The sequence below is a fragment of the Chiloscyllium plagiosum genome, chromosome 43 (assembly GCF_004010195.1).
Source record: "Chiloscyllium plagiosum isolate BGI_BamShark_2017 chromosome 43, ASM401019v2, whole genome shotgun sequence".
Classification (NCBI taxonomy): domain Eukaryota; kingdom Metazoa; phylum Chordata; class Chondrichthyes; order Orectolobiformes; family Hemiscylliidae; genus Chiloscyllium; species Chiloscyllium plagiosum.
Genome location: NC_057752.1, coordinates 9,777,494 through 9,793,252, shown reverse-complemented (window position 1 = coordinate 9,793,252; position 15,759 = coordinate 9,777,494).

Here is a 15,759-nt window from a genome sequence, read left to right as displayed (position 1 = left end):
GTGGGTTTCCAGAAGGAATTTTGAGCATCTGGTTGAGCTGGCTGAAAGTACTACTGCCCAGTGGGCTTTGGAATGCATACGTGCAGACTTGGACAAATGCAGAGTTCTTGAGGTTTTGGATATGGGGAAAGTGAGGCTGAGAGTATTTTAACACCATGAGTGGAGGGAGGTGTGTATTCAATAGAGATCAGCAAGTACAAGTGTTAAGTGACCATTCAATGGATTTATCTGATAAAATGCAACTATTCAGTTCATTATGCAAAATAAATCCTGATCTGGAATCTATATCCTGTATAATATGCACCCATAAAATATGATGCCAAATTCTGTATGGTATCTCTTACACTGTTCTGGGGACTTTGCCCTCAAACTTTAATGTTAATTAAGATGTGAAATGACAATTAATGTTCTTGATCAGTTGTTGAACTGGAGAAATGGAAGTCAAACATCCACGTTCCTGCCTTTACCACAACCCTTGATTCCGACTGATCAAGAATTGTGCATCTTGGCCTTAAAAAGGTATTGATGTTGAGAATACTGGTTTGAGGCTGGAGTTGCTCTCCCTCAAACTGAATTGAAATTGTACATGTTGTGATCACTATCCTTTTGAGGATCCTTGATTAATCTTCATTGCATGTTGCTAATATTTTAAAAATAGCCTGTTCCTGCTCTACGCATTGATCTTTAATGTAACTCTTGCCCACTTGATTTGTACAGGTTAAAATTGCCCATGATTGTTGTGCCCTCCTTGCACACTGCAATTATTTTCTGATTTATCCTTTGTCCTACAGTGAAGCAACTATGGGGTGTATATATGACTCTCACCTGTGACTTCTTTCCCTTGCTATTCCTTATTTATAGACTGATACCACATCACGATCTATTGCATCGTTATCGCTACTCATCAGTGCACCGATACTTTCTTTTATTAACAGCACTGCCTAACCACTATTTGCTTATTTTTCCAGAATGTCCGATACATGATTTCAAGTCCTGATCACTCTGCAACCTTGCCTCTAATAGTTATCAAATTATAGTCACCTTTGATTTGTCAAAGAGTCCTAGAGATGTACAGCACAGAAACGGATCCTTTGGTCCAACCTGTCCATGCCGACCAGATATCACAACCCAATCTAGTCCCACCTCCAAACCCATCCTATTCATGTACCCATCCAAATGCCTCTTAAATGTTGCAATTGTACCAGCCTCCACCACTTCCTCTGGCAGCTCATTCCATATACGTACCACCCTCTGAGAAAAAACTTGCCTCTTAGGTCTCTTTTATATCTTTCCCCTCTCACCCTCAACTTATGCCCTCTCGTTCTGGACTCCCTGACCCCAGGGAAAAGACTTTGCCTATTTACCCTACCCTTGCCCCTCATAATTTTGTAAACCTCTATAAGGTCACCCCTCAGCCTCTGACACTCTAGGGAAAACAGTCCCAGCCTATTCAGCCTCTCCCTATAGCTCAAATCCTCCAACCCTGGCAACATCCTTGTAAGTCTTTTCTGAACCCTTTCGTTTCACAACATCTTTCCAATAGGAAGGAGACCAGAATTGCATGCAATATTCTAACAGAGGCCTAACCAATGTCCTGTACAGCCGCAACATGACCTCCCAACTCCTGTACTCTGCTCTGACCAATAAAAGAAAGCATACCACACGCTGCCTTTACTATCCTATCTACCTGCAACTTCACTTTCAAGGAGCTATGAACCTGCACTCCAAGGTCTCTGTTCAGCAACACCTTACCATTAAGTGTAAAGTCCTGCTAAGATTTGCTTTCCCAAAATGCACACCTCTCATTTATCTGAATTAAACTCCAACTGCCACTTCTCAGCCCATTGGCCCATCTGATCAAGATCCTGTTGTAATCCGAGGTAACCCTCTTCGCTGTCCATTACACCTCCAATTTTGGTGTCATCTGCCAAACTTACTAACTACCAAACTGTCCAAATCATTTATGTAAATGACAAAAAGTAGAGGACCCAACACCGATCCTTGTGGCACTCCACTGGTCACAGACCTCCAGTCTGAAAAACAACCCTCCACCACCACCCTGTCTTCTACCTTTTGAGCCAGTTCTGTATCCAACTGGCTCGGTCTCCCTGTATTCTGAGAGATCTAACCTTGCTAACCAGTCTCCCATGGGGAACCTTCTCAAACACCTTACTGAGTCCATATAGATCACATCTACAGCTCTGCCCTCATCAATCCTCTTTGTTACTTCCTCAAAAAACTCAATCAAGTTTGTGAGACATGATTTCCCACGCACAAAACCATGTTGACGATCCCTCATCAGTCCTTGCCTTTCCAAATAAATGTACGTCCTGTCCCTCAGGATTCCCTCCAACAGCTTGCCCACCATTGAGGTCAGGCTCACTGGTCTATAGTTACCTGGCTTTTCCTTCCCACCCTTCTTAAATAGTGGCATCACATTAGCCAACCTCCAGTCTTCATATTGAACATTGCATTAGGGCAAAACTGTTCATATAGCATCCATATTGAAGTTAAACAGGTCATCCACACTCTACAGAAGATTAGGTGCTCATGCCCATGTTGTAGACTGTATAATCTGCAACACGTAATTTTAGCACCTGAGGAAAGAGCAATGTGTAAATGTCCAAATTTTGCACTTTTATTTACGAAGATCACCCTGGAAGTCTTGTATTCAGTATATTTTAGAAGCTTAGTGCACCTTTTGGGTTTTAAATTGTTTTTGAATTAACATACTATTTTATGATAATCAAGACCTCCTAATAGGCCTTGCCAATAATGTCTTCATACAGGCTAAAGCATGAATAGTCAGTTGCACCAAAAACTGCTTTTAAAAACTGGCCTCCGATTTGTTCATCTAATTTGTTTTAGATGCGTTAAGTATTTGTGTTTTAAGTTTAAACTGAAGTAGCAGTTTCAGTAAATTCAAGTGGAGTAAGTCTCACTCTCTAGTTGCACAATTTCAAAACCTGGAAAATTAGAGCATCTGTGGTTGGTTTCTGAATAAAAATATAACAAAGTATGAAACAATTTCATTAAGTTGAACTTCTAATAGTTTGCACTTGTACCATCATTAATTAATCCTTTTTCAGTGCAACTAGAATGCTCTGTTAAATTATCCAAACTGTGTAGTGTTTTAAATTAGCCTAATGCATAAATGTTTGCTTAAAAATATAGCTAATCACATTTTCAGCTCTGGTATCCCTAAGTGTAAAATTCAAGGATTGTTCTTTTCCAATAAAGAGGAATGAACGTTGGTTCAATGTTAGAGTAGTGGAGGTATAATTGATAATATTGAAACATTATCTCAACCTCCTATCTGCTGATTCTGTCAAATATTCCCAAATCACTTCTAGAATCAGTCTGATAGCTTAATTTATCCTAATGTCTTAAAAATATTAAATGATTCTGCTACCACCACCTTTTTCAGGAAGGGTTCCAAAAATTCATGATCCAACAGAGAAAACTGCCTCATTTTAGTTTTAAATGGGAAACCTGATTTTAAAACTGTAACCTCTAGTTTTGATTCTTCAAGAGCAAGAAACATTCTCACCACATACATCCTGTCAAAATGTCTCCAGATCTTCTATGTTTCAATCAAGTAATTTATTTTAAACTCCAGCAGATACAAAAACAAATTATTGGAAAATCTCAATCGGTCTAGCACTATCTGAGAGACCCAAGGGGCAACTTTTTCAGAGGGTGGTATGTGTATGGAATGAGCTGCCAGAGGAAGTGGCAGAGGCTGGTACAATTGCAACATTCAAGGGGCATTTGGATGGGTACATGAAGAGGAAGGGTTTGGAGGGATATGGGCCGGATGCTGGCAGGTGGGACTAGATTGGGTTGGGATATCTGGTCGGCATGGATGGATTGGACTGAAGGGTCTGTTTCCATGCCGTACATCTATCTCTATGACTCTAAAGCAAGAGTTTAACACTTCTGGTCCAGTAATCCTTCCAGAATCAGCAAATACAAACCTAGCCTGTCCAACCTTTTCCTTTAGGCAACCTGCTCATTCCAGGTCTGAAAAGTTTGCAATGTATTTACATCCTTTTAAATACTGAAGCAATACTCCAGATGCGGTTTCACCGATACCCAGTATAACTGAAGCATAAGCTTCTCACTTCTGTAAATTCCCCTCACTATAAACATTATATTTCCTAATTACTTACTGCCTGTGCTTACTAACCTTAAGTAATGCATGTACTACAACACCCAGATTTCCCCCCTCTCTTCATTTAGATAATTATTTTTAAAATATTGACAATTTCACATTTTCCTATTTGTACTCCATTTATCACATTTTGCTCACTCACTTAACCTACTTTTTGTAACCTTGTGTCCTCTTCACAACTTAATTTCCTACCTGTCCTTGTGTCTTTAACAAATTTGGTAACCATGCCATTTGAGGAGAAAGTGAGGTCTGCAGATGCTGGAGATCAAAGTTGAAACTTTATTGCTGGAACAGCACAGCAGGTCAGGCAGCATCCAGGGAACAGGAGATTCGACGTTTCGGGCACAGGCCCTTCTTCAGGAAGCAACCATGCCATTTGACCTTACAAAGTGTGAACCGTTTATTCATAACATTTGTACAAGTACTTTACAAAGCATTTTTACTTAAAGATACAGCAACATTCAATTTCTCCTCACCCAGCATGTTCTACTCTTTGCTGTGTGAAAATGCCTAACAGTGTTAACATTCACAATAGTTTGCAGAAGGAGGCTGACGTACATTCCTCGTCGGCAAATGTGAGGACTGCAGATGCTGGAAACCAGAGTTTAGATTAGAGTGGTGCTGGAAAAGCACAGCAGGTCAGGCAGCATCCGAGGAGCAGGAAAATCGAAGTTTTGGGCAGAAGCCCTTGAACAGGCAGATTCCTCGTGTTGGTTGCATTTAATTCTCCTTTGCGTCAAGAATTCTAGTTTTGTCAGGTTATATTTAATACTCATTGGTTTTTAAATGTGCTGCCAATTTGAATCGGTACTTGATTATAATTTAGTTTTGTACCTTTGGCTGCCAGGACATTAAAGAAAGAAGAAAATCACCGTTTAATTGTTGTTCAGACTGAACCTAGTTGTTGCTGCAATTAGCCCTTCCTGCCAGTCCTAGAATGAAAAAACCTTGGGTCAATCCAATCACGTAGTATTGAAAAGTAGGGTTTTACAATCCATCAGTGGAGGACTAGCCCGGCAAAGTAACCCAATCACAAAGCTAGCTTACGTTGCCCCTCACAACCAGCAGCCAATCACAGGTTGGGAAGGTCAAATACAACGGTGTTGACGACGCTGAACGTGAGAGGTGGAGCTTGTACGAGAAGGCTGAAGGAGATATTAATGTAGGTATTTAACAAGAGTTCAGCTTATTCCCGAGAGGGCTAATAAATCGATCAACCTCGATTTGTTATGCTCGAACGTTAAACACCCCCCCCCCTTTCTCTGAAACTATCTTAGAATAAAATCCAAAAAAAGCCTGAGGGTATCTCAACCCAATTGGCGGACTTCGTCTGTGAGCCGAGTGGTGAGTATTGGTAGGCAATTTGACTGCAAACCGCATCATAGCGGAGTCCAGAAACCCTCAGCAAACATGGAAGTATCTGCGGAGCACCAATTAATGTTTCATATCGACGGCCTGAGACCATTTGCAACATTTCACAATTTCCCAGTTTTTTTTGAGCAGCTTATATTTATGTAACATCTTTAATCAAATTTCCCATTGCGCTTCAGAGGAGATTTATACAAACAAGCTCGGTCATAGCAGTAAGTTTTAACTAGGAGTAAAAAAAATAGATTAGATTCCCTACAGTGTGGAAACAGGCCCTTCGGCCTAACAAGTCTGAAGAGTAACCCACCCAGACCCATTTCCCTCTGACTAATGCACCTAATACTATGAGCAATTTAGCATAGCCAATTCACCTGACCTGTACATCTTTGGATTGTGGGAGGAAACCCACGCAAACACGGGGAGAATGTGCAAACTCCAAACAGACAGTCGTCCAAGGCTGTTAGGCGCCACTCTGCCACCCTATTAGGCTGTCCTATTTGGAAACCAATAGGACAGATTTCCTACATTCTTGGGAAACTATTTAATGAATTACTCAGAAGATGTAACAAACAGGGTAAATAATAGGATACTAGTCTGTGTAGTGTGCTTGGCTTTCAAAATGGAACTTGATAAGATGCAAGATCAAAGCTTAATGCAAAACTCATGGTGTTGTGGGTAACATATCAGCATAGATTGGTTAGCTAACAGAAATGGTCTTGGAATAAATGGGTCATGTCAGATTGCCAAACTGTAACATGTCACAGATTGGGATCTCAAATATTTGCAGTCGATAATAGTGATATGGATGATGGGGTGAATGGTAGTGTGGTCAGATTTTCTGACTATAAAGGTGGGAAAGCAAGTTACGAGGATACGACATCTACAAAGGGACGTAAATCGGTTGGGTGAGTGGTGAGAAATAGAGGAGCACGTGTGTAAACTTGAAGTTAACTGTTGTTGTAGAAAGAATAGAAAAAACATAATATTTTAAAAAGAGAGAAACTACAGAATATTGTGAAAGAGATTTGGGTGTCTGTACAGGGATCACAAAGTCAGTATGCAGGTACAGCGAGTAATTAGGAAGGCAAATGGAATATTGGCTTTAACTGCAAGGGGCTTAGAGTACAAAAGAAAGGAAGTCTTGTAGCAGCTATATAGGATGTTGTGGTTCTGTTCGCCGAGCTGGGAATGTGTGTTGCAGACGTTTTGTCCCCTGTCTAGGTGACATCCTCAGTGCTTGGGAGCCTCCTGTGAAGCGCTTCTGTGATCTTTCCTCCGGCATTTGTAGTGGTTTGTACCTGCCGCTTCCGGTTGTCAGTTCCAGCTGTCTGCTGCAGTGGCCGGTATATTGGGTCCAGGTCTTGTTGATTGAATCAGTGGATGAGTGCTATGCCTCTAGGAATTCCCTGGCTGTTCTCTGTTTGACTTGTCCTATAGTAGTAGTGTCCCAGTCGAATTCATGTTGCTTGTCATCTGCGTGTGTGGCTACTAAGGATGGGAGCCTCCTGTGAAGCGCTTCTGTGATCTTTCCTCCGGCATTTGTAGTGGTTTGAATCTGCCGCTTCCGGTTGTCGATAAGCACATCGACCTGGACCCAATATACCGGCCACTGCAGCGAACAGCTGGAACTGACAACCGGAAGCAGCAGATTCAAACCACTACAAATGCCGGAGGAAAGATCACAGAAGCGCTTCACAGGAGGCTCCCAAGCACTGAGGATGTCACCTAGACAGGTAACGAAACGTTTGCAACACAAATTCCCAGCTCGGCGAACAGAACTACAACAACGAGCACCCGAGCTACAAATCTTCGCACAAACTTTGAGCTATACAGGATACTGAAAAGATTACACCTGGAGTTTTTTGTACAGTTTTTGTTTCCTTATTTAAGAAAGAATATCCTTGTATTGGAAGCTGCTGACAGAAGCTTCACTAAGTTGATTCTTGGGATGAGAAAAAGTTAAGCAGTTTGGTCCTATATTCATTGACACTTTAGAGGACAAGAGGTGATCCTATTCTGAGGGGTCTTCGCAGGCGAGATGTCGCAAGCATAAAATTAATTTAGTATGGAGCATAGTTTCAGAATAAGTGGTCCACCATTTAAGAAATTTGTTTTTGAAGAAGGTAATTTATCTTTGGAATTCACCACACAGAGCAGAAAAGGCTTGTTCTTTAAACCTGAGTTAGATGGATATTTGGTCTAAAAGGGAGTCAAAGTCATGGATAGGGTAAATAGACAAGGTCTTTCCCCTGGGGTGAGTCCAAAACTAGAGGGCATAGGTTTAGGAATGAGAGGAGTAAGATTTAAAAGGCACCTAAGGGGCAACTTTTTCACGTAGAGGGTGGTGTGTGTATAGAATGAGCTGCCAGAGGAAGTGGACGAGGCTGGTACAATTACAACATTTAAAAGGCATCTAGATGGGTATATGAATAGGAAGGGTTTAGAGGGATGTAGGCTAAATGCTGGCAAATGGGCTTAGATTAATTTAGAATATCTGGTCGGCACGGACGAGTTGGACCAAAGGGTCTGTTTCTGTGCTGTACATCTATGACTTTGAGGTGGCAGGCAGGACAGTGGAGTTGAGGCCACAATCAGATCGCCACAGTCCTATATCAGATTGAGGGGGCAAAATGGCTTGGAGATATGAAGGTTATGGACTGAAGATTACATCAATAACGAGGTGTACGGCAATGGGGGAACTTGAAAACGGGGATGAGAATTTTAAAGTCGAGGCGTTAATTGACCAGCTGTCAGTGTAGGTCAGTGAGCATGGCTAATAGCTGAGTGGTGTCAAAATGTGAGGCATTGGAAAAGCACAGCAAGTCCAAGGGGCAGGAGAGTAGATGTTTCGGGCATAAGGGCCATCATTCCTGATGGCATGCATATGTCATTGGAAACTTATTGTGGGTCAAGTATAACACCAAGGTTGCAAGCAGCTTGCTTCAGCCTCCGATCATTGACAGTGTGAGGGATGGACTTAGTAGATTGCAACTGATTTTAAAGAGGTACCTGAAACAATGTCGCCTGTCATCCGGATGTTCAATGTTTAAAGTAAAGTTTTTTTTTTGGAAATAAATAATTTCAGAAAGTGTCTTTTGCATGAAACAAGGATTTTTTTTTAAATTTTCACTTTCCATATGTCCAATTTTCGTTTTTTAATTTTTTTAAATGTAGATGTTGTGCAGCTTGCAATAATTGCCCAACACATTTGAAATAATGTGAGATAAGACTTAATGTGACACTGAATAAGCAATTTTATGTGGTGTTGCGACCATACTTTAAACCAACATTTATCTTAAAAAAACATTCTGGGATCTGTACAAGTTGGAAAAAGAATAAAATAACATTTACAACAATGCTTTTTTTCATCTTTATTTTCTATGGTTTCTTCTCAACTGCCCAATTAGGAAAGATCAATAAATTTTGGTAATGTTGTATTCTATGGATGAATAATAAGAAAAACAGAAAATATTGAACTTTAGACTGCTGGCAAATCTTTGGAGACCTCTGCTTCCCTAGACTGATTTTATTAGTTTTCAGTTCATGCACTGCGAAACTCAAAATATTCAGTATTATAGCTGTGTCATTGACCTGTTGAGAAAGATATAACTGCTAAGAACATCATTTTAAATAAAAAGGAACATCGCATTCTCCCTAGTCTCTCTCATCCGTCCTTTCTTCAAATTTCACTTCCACTCGATGTTTTATAACTTTGTTTTAAACATTTTACTTCTTGATTGTTGTTTTTGTTGTTTTATGTCATCTAGGTTTTGGAAAAATTGTGCGTTCGTTGCCTTAAAGCAGCTTTGACTAAAAAACATTATGCATCACACATCAGCAATTTTCATTTGTACAGTGTTTCCCTTGAACATCTCAGAGCACTGAATGAGAAGAAAGAAGTCCCCAAGCAAAAGAAATGGGAGACTGAATCTACTCAATGATTGAGCATCCACAATTCTCTGGGGCAAAGAATTCCAAAGGTTCACAACCTATTGAAAGACAAAAGTCTTCCTCATGATGAACACCATATCATGACACTGGTCCCATGCTTTGGATACCCTGACTAACAGAAACAATCCTTGAGCATCAACTCTATCAAGCCTCTTCAGAATCTTTATGTATCAATGCAATTACCTTTCATTCTTCTAAACTCTAGACTGTATAGGCCCAATTTACACAGCCTCTTATGACCCATGCCATAACGTGAGCCCTATTGTTCCCAGAGTCATTCCCATGTTAAAGCTACGAGTTTAAGGTATGCATAGTACCCCAATTTAGCTTAAAGATCCAAGTTCAAAGAAAGCTCAGACCAGGTTCCTCCCAGGACAGGTGGTTAGATACAGAGTATAGCTCCCTTTACACTGTTCCCATCAAACACTCCCAGGACAGGATTAGTTATAGAGTAAACCTCTCTGCGCTGTCCCCATCAAATAGAATCTCACAGTGTGGAAACAGGCCATTAGGTCCAACAAGTCCACACGGATCCTCCGAAGAGCAATCCATCCAGACCCGTTCCCCTAACCTATTAAACTACATTTACCCCTGACCTGTGCACCTAACTCAGACATCCCTGAACACTATGGTCATTGGAATCTCCTCTGGGGTAGAAGTCACCTGTGCAGGAAGGATGGATTGCACCTGAATTGGAAGGGGACTAACATACTGGCAGGGAGATTTGCTAGAGCTGCTCAGGAGGATTTAAACTATTAGGGTGGGGGTGGGACCCAGGGAGATAGTGAGGAAAGAGATAAATCTGAGACTGGTACAGTTGATAAAAGAAGCGAGTCAAACAGTCAGGGCAGGCAGGGACAAAGCAGAGATCAAGGTAGGACTGATAAATTGCAATTATTTCAATGCAAGAAGCCTAACAGGGAAGGCAGATGAACTCTGGGCATGGTAAGGAACATGGGACTGGGATATCATAGCAATTATGGCTTAGGGGTGGACAGTACTGGCAGCTTAATGTTCCAGGATACAAATGCTACAGGAAGGACAGAAAGGGAGGCAAGAGAGGAGGGGGAGTGTCATTTTTGATAAGGGATAGCAATGCAGCTGTGCTGAGGGAGGATATTCCCGGAAATACATTCGGGGAAGTTATTTGCGTGGAACTGAGAAATAAGAAAGGGATGATCACCTTATTGGGATTGTATTATAGATCCTCTAATAGCCAGCAGGAAATTGAGAAGCAAACTTGTAAGGAAATCTCAGTTATCTGTAAGAATAATAGGGTGGTTATGGTAGGGGTTTTTACCTTTCCAAACAGACTGGGACTGCCATTGTATTAAGGGTTTAGATGGAGAGGAATTTGTTAAGTGTGTACAAGAAAATTTTCTGATTCAGTATGTGCATGTACCTATTACAGAAAGGGCAAAACCTGACCTACTGAGTGGGAAGTAAGGCAGGGCAGGTGACTGAGGTGTCAGTGGGGGAGCACTTTGGGGCTAGCGACCATAATTCTGTTAGTATTAAAATAGTGATGGGAAAGGATAGACCAGATCTAAAAGTTGAAGTTCTAAATTGGAGGAAGGCTAATTTTGATGGTATTAGGCAAGATCTTTCAAAAGCTGATTGGAGGCAGATATTCGCAGGTAAAGGGACAGCTGGAAAATGGGAACCCTTCAGAAACGCGGTCACAAGAGTCCAGAGACAGTATATTCCTGTTAGAGTGAAAGGAAAGGCTGGTAGGTACAGGGAATGCTGGATGACGAAAGAAATTGAGGGTTTGGTTAAGAAAAAGAAGGAAGCATATGTAAGGTATAGACAGGAGAGATCGAGTGAATCCTGAGAAGAGTATAAAGGAAGTAGGAATATACTTAAGAGGGAAATCAGGAGGGCAAAACGGGGACATGAGATAGCTTTGGCAAATAGTGTTAAGGAGAATCCAAAGGGTTTTCACAAATACATTAAGGACAAAAGGGTAACGAGGGAGAGAATAGGGCCCCTCAAAGATCAGCAAGGCGACCTTTGTGTGGAGCCGCTGAAAATGGAGGTGATACTAAACGAGTATTTTGCATCAGTGTTTACTGTGGAGAAGGACATGGAAGATATAGAATGTAGGGAAATAGACATCTTGCAAAATGTCCATATTACAGAGGAGGAAGTGCTGGACGTCCTGAAACACATAAAAGTGAATAAATCCCCAGGACCTGATCAGCGGTACCCTAGAACTCTGTGGGAAGCTAGGGCAGTGATTGCTGGGCCCCTTGCTGAGATATTTGTATCATCGATAGTCACAGGTGAGGTGCCGGAAGACTGGAGGTTGGCTAACGTGGTGTCGCTATTTAAGAATTGTAATAAGGACAAGCCAGGGAACTATAGACCGGTGAGCCTGACATCAGTGGTGGACAAGTTGTTGGAGGGAATCCTGAGGTACAGGATGTACATGTATTTGGAAAGTCAAGGTCTGATTAGAGATAGTCAACATGGCTTTGTGGGTGGGAAATCATGTCTCATGCATTTTTTGAAGAAGTAACAAAGAGGATTGATGAGGGCAGATCGGTAGACTTGGTCTATATGGAGCTGAAAATGTGTTGCTGGAAAAGCGCAGCAGGTCAGGCAGCATCCAGGGAACAGGAGAATCGACGTTTCGGGCATAAGCCCTTCTTCAGGAATGAGATCTATATGGACTTCAGTAAGGCGTTCGACAAGGTTCCCCATGGGACACGGGTTAGCAAGGTTAGACCTCATGGAATTCAGGGAGAACTAGCCATTTGGATACAGAACTGGCTCAAAGGTGGAAGACAGAGGGTGGTGTGGAGGGTTGTTTTTCAGACTGGAGGCCTGTGCCCAGTGGAGTTCCACAAGGATAGGTGCTGGGTCCACTACTTTTCATCATTTATATAAATTATTTGGATATGAGCATAGGAGGTATAGTTAGTAAGTTTTCAGATGACACCAAAATTGGAGATGTAGTAGATAGCGAAGAAGATTACCTCGGATTACAACGGGATCTTGATCAGATGTGCCAATGGGCTGAGGAGTGGCAGATGGAGTTTAATTTAGATAAATGCGAGGTGCTGCATTTTGGGAAAGCAAATCTTAGCAGGACTTATACACTTAATGGTAGATCCTCAGGAGTGTTGCTGAACAAAGAGACCTTGGGGTGCAGGTTCATAGCTCCTTGAAAGTAGAGTCACAGGTAGATAGGATAGTGAAGAAGGCGTTTGGTAAGCTTTCCTTTATTAGTCAGAGTATTGAGTACAGGAGTTGGGAGGTCATGTTACGGCTGTACAAAACATTGGTTAGGCCACTTTTGGAATATTGTGTGCAATTCTGGTCTCTTTCCTATCCGAAGAATGTTGTGAAACTTGAAAGGGTTCAGAAAGATTTACAAGGATCTTGTCAGGGTTGGAGGATTTTAGGTATAGGGAGAGGCTGAATAGGCTGGGGCTGTTTTCCCTGGAGCGTCGGAGGCTGAGGGGTGACCATTTCAAGGTGTATAAAATCATGAGGGGCATGGATAGGGTAAATAGGCAAAGTCTTTTCCCTGGGGTCGGGGAGTCCAGAACTAGAGGGCATAGGTTTAGGGTGAGAGGGGAAAGATATAAGAGACCTAAGGGGCAACCTTTTCACACAGAAGATGGTACATGTATGGAATGAGCTACCAGGGGAAGTGACGGAAGCTAGTACAATCGTAACATTTAAAAGGCATCTGGATGGGTACATGAACAGGAAGGGTACTAGATTAGGATATCTGGTCAGCATGGACAAGTTGGACCAAAGTGTCTGTTTCCATGCTGTACATCTCTATGACCTGCACATCTTTGGATTGTGGGAGGAAACCCACGCAGACACAGGGAGAACATGCAAAGTCGACACAGTTGCCCAAGACAGGTCCCTGGCACTGTGAGGCAGCAGTGCTAACCACTGAGCCACCATGCCATCCTACGTCCAGGACATGGACAGCATGGGATTAGATATAACATAAAATTCCCTCTTTATAATCCTGTCAGTATTATGATTAAGCACTACAATGCCCCACCATCCTTCTCACCAGTGCAGTATTTTTTAGTTTCTATTTTGCACAATATCATTCTGTGACATTGTTCAGAGTGATGGAAACCAGTGCCAAATTCAGGTCAGTATCTGCTGAGGTTCACTGCTCATTTGGAACTGGCTAAGACCATCCAAACCCTTCACACAATAGCTCCACAGATTTTATTACTCCTCTTCATTTTCACAGAGTGGTGATCCCCATGGTCCTCAGGTGACAAATAACTTCAGCCAAGGTTGAAGAATACCAGCAGAGATGCATAGAAACCTTCCAGCCAGTTTGACATTCCATTAGAAAATGTTTCAAATGTTGGGTGATCGTACGGATAGCTAGACAGTCATGATAAATTCCAGACCACCTGGCAGTGATATTGAGGGCACTGATATTGATTTAGCACATTAATTCAAAATAAATCAGTGCACTTTGCTATTTTTGTAGGACAAAGCTAGATCTGATTTGTTTGCAAATCCTATAGTCTAAAATGAGAATGTTAATATGAAATATTACCTGCCTGGATGTCTACTATTGGACTTTGCTAAAAGACACCTTTCAGACTCGATGCTTTAAGAGACCCTCAGAGGTATTGTGTATACTAGACATTGTTGTACCAAGGGATGGCTTGGTTGTATTGAACACCTCAAAGCAACTTGGAAACACATTGAAGCATAAAGGTCTCCGAGAGTATTGTGCTCATGGTGGATCCGCCTTCCAGTAGAATGCCATGAAATGGCAAAACACATTGGCCATATCCCTGACCAAGCACCACTTCTCAGTTCTGCCCAGTCCTATTAAGGGATTCATTTATTTTCCCAATTCCAGTTGTGTTGAAGGGTCTACACTTTCATTTTTACTCTTTCCGACAGATGTGTATATTCCCAGCACTTGTCAGGCTTTCTTTCATAGCCCAAAAGGCAGTGGAGAAATTAATCAGATATCGTTCATTTGCACATTGTTCTTCACCCCTTTCTATATAGTGACCCCTCTGGATATTCCGAAGATAATGGAAAATCACTGTGAAAATCCATTGACCTCTGTATGTGTATTGTCTATTTAGTTTTAGTCTGAGTGCTAAGCACTGGATTATTGTAATAATTCTGATTATAGGTTGTGACCTGAAATGTTGAATCTGTTTCTGTCTCCTTAGAAGCCACCTTAACTGCTGTATATTTCTAGGATTTCCCGTTTATATTTCAGTTTTCCAGCATCTGCAGTATTTTGCTTTCGGACTAAGTAACTGAAGTTTGCTTTTTGCCATACATGCCCAACTTTCTTCTCATCTTCCCTCGATGTTGAAGCACAACTCTATTTTCAAAGATTCTGGTGTTCTGGGATTGTGACAGGAATAAATAGCTTTCTAAACAAATACTACATGTCATAATGTTGTACAGAGGACAGAGTTTGGACCTTTCAATTTTAGCTGCACATCAGGAATGAGAGCTTGCTCAAGTGTCCTTTCTTTGTATGAGCCTAGATACAGTGAATCTTCTGTCATGTGCAACATCAACTTGTTCTTGTCCTCACCTGCTATCGAAACACAGAGTATTGATAAATTAAAGCTGTGGCCCAAGGATTACAATGATAAACACTAGAAATGCATGTGTTGACAATTTACCACAACAGTGTGTTTTCATAAGAGTTATATCAACAATGAGATATGATGTACTATTCCTAATCTTAAATTATAAGATATTTCAGTACTTCCTAGAACAGATTGATCTGATTATGTGCAACATTCTATTTTTAAAATTTTTAGAATTTTGGTATTAAATCATTGTATCTTAAATGGGAAAAGTATTTTCCGTCAATTTTGTCCACTTTATTCCCACTTCCCTGACTTCATGGTAAAGATTCTTGCTGGAATACGTTTCTGCTGGACATTGTGGGTTAGCCACCCATTTTAATTAGTAAGCCAGAGAGTGAACTTCAGGATGATATGCAACTGGAAGAGCAACATCAGAGCTGTTCTCAATTTTTGTCTTCAACTGGTGCCTGTTTTGCACCTCCCTATCTTGAAACCTTGCTTCAGCCCTACAAGTCTCCAAAAGCTTTGGGTACCTCTAACTTTGGCCTCTTGTATCCATGGGATACCAAAGCCTCTTATATCTTTACTATCTCTACCCTTGGCTAGACCAGCCTACTCTGCACAAACTAATGTTTGAACCTGGCATCTTCCTCATACGTATAGTTCAATCAGACAATGGGGGTACTCAGGATTAGGATGTAT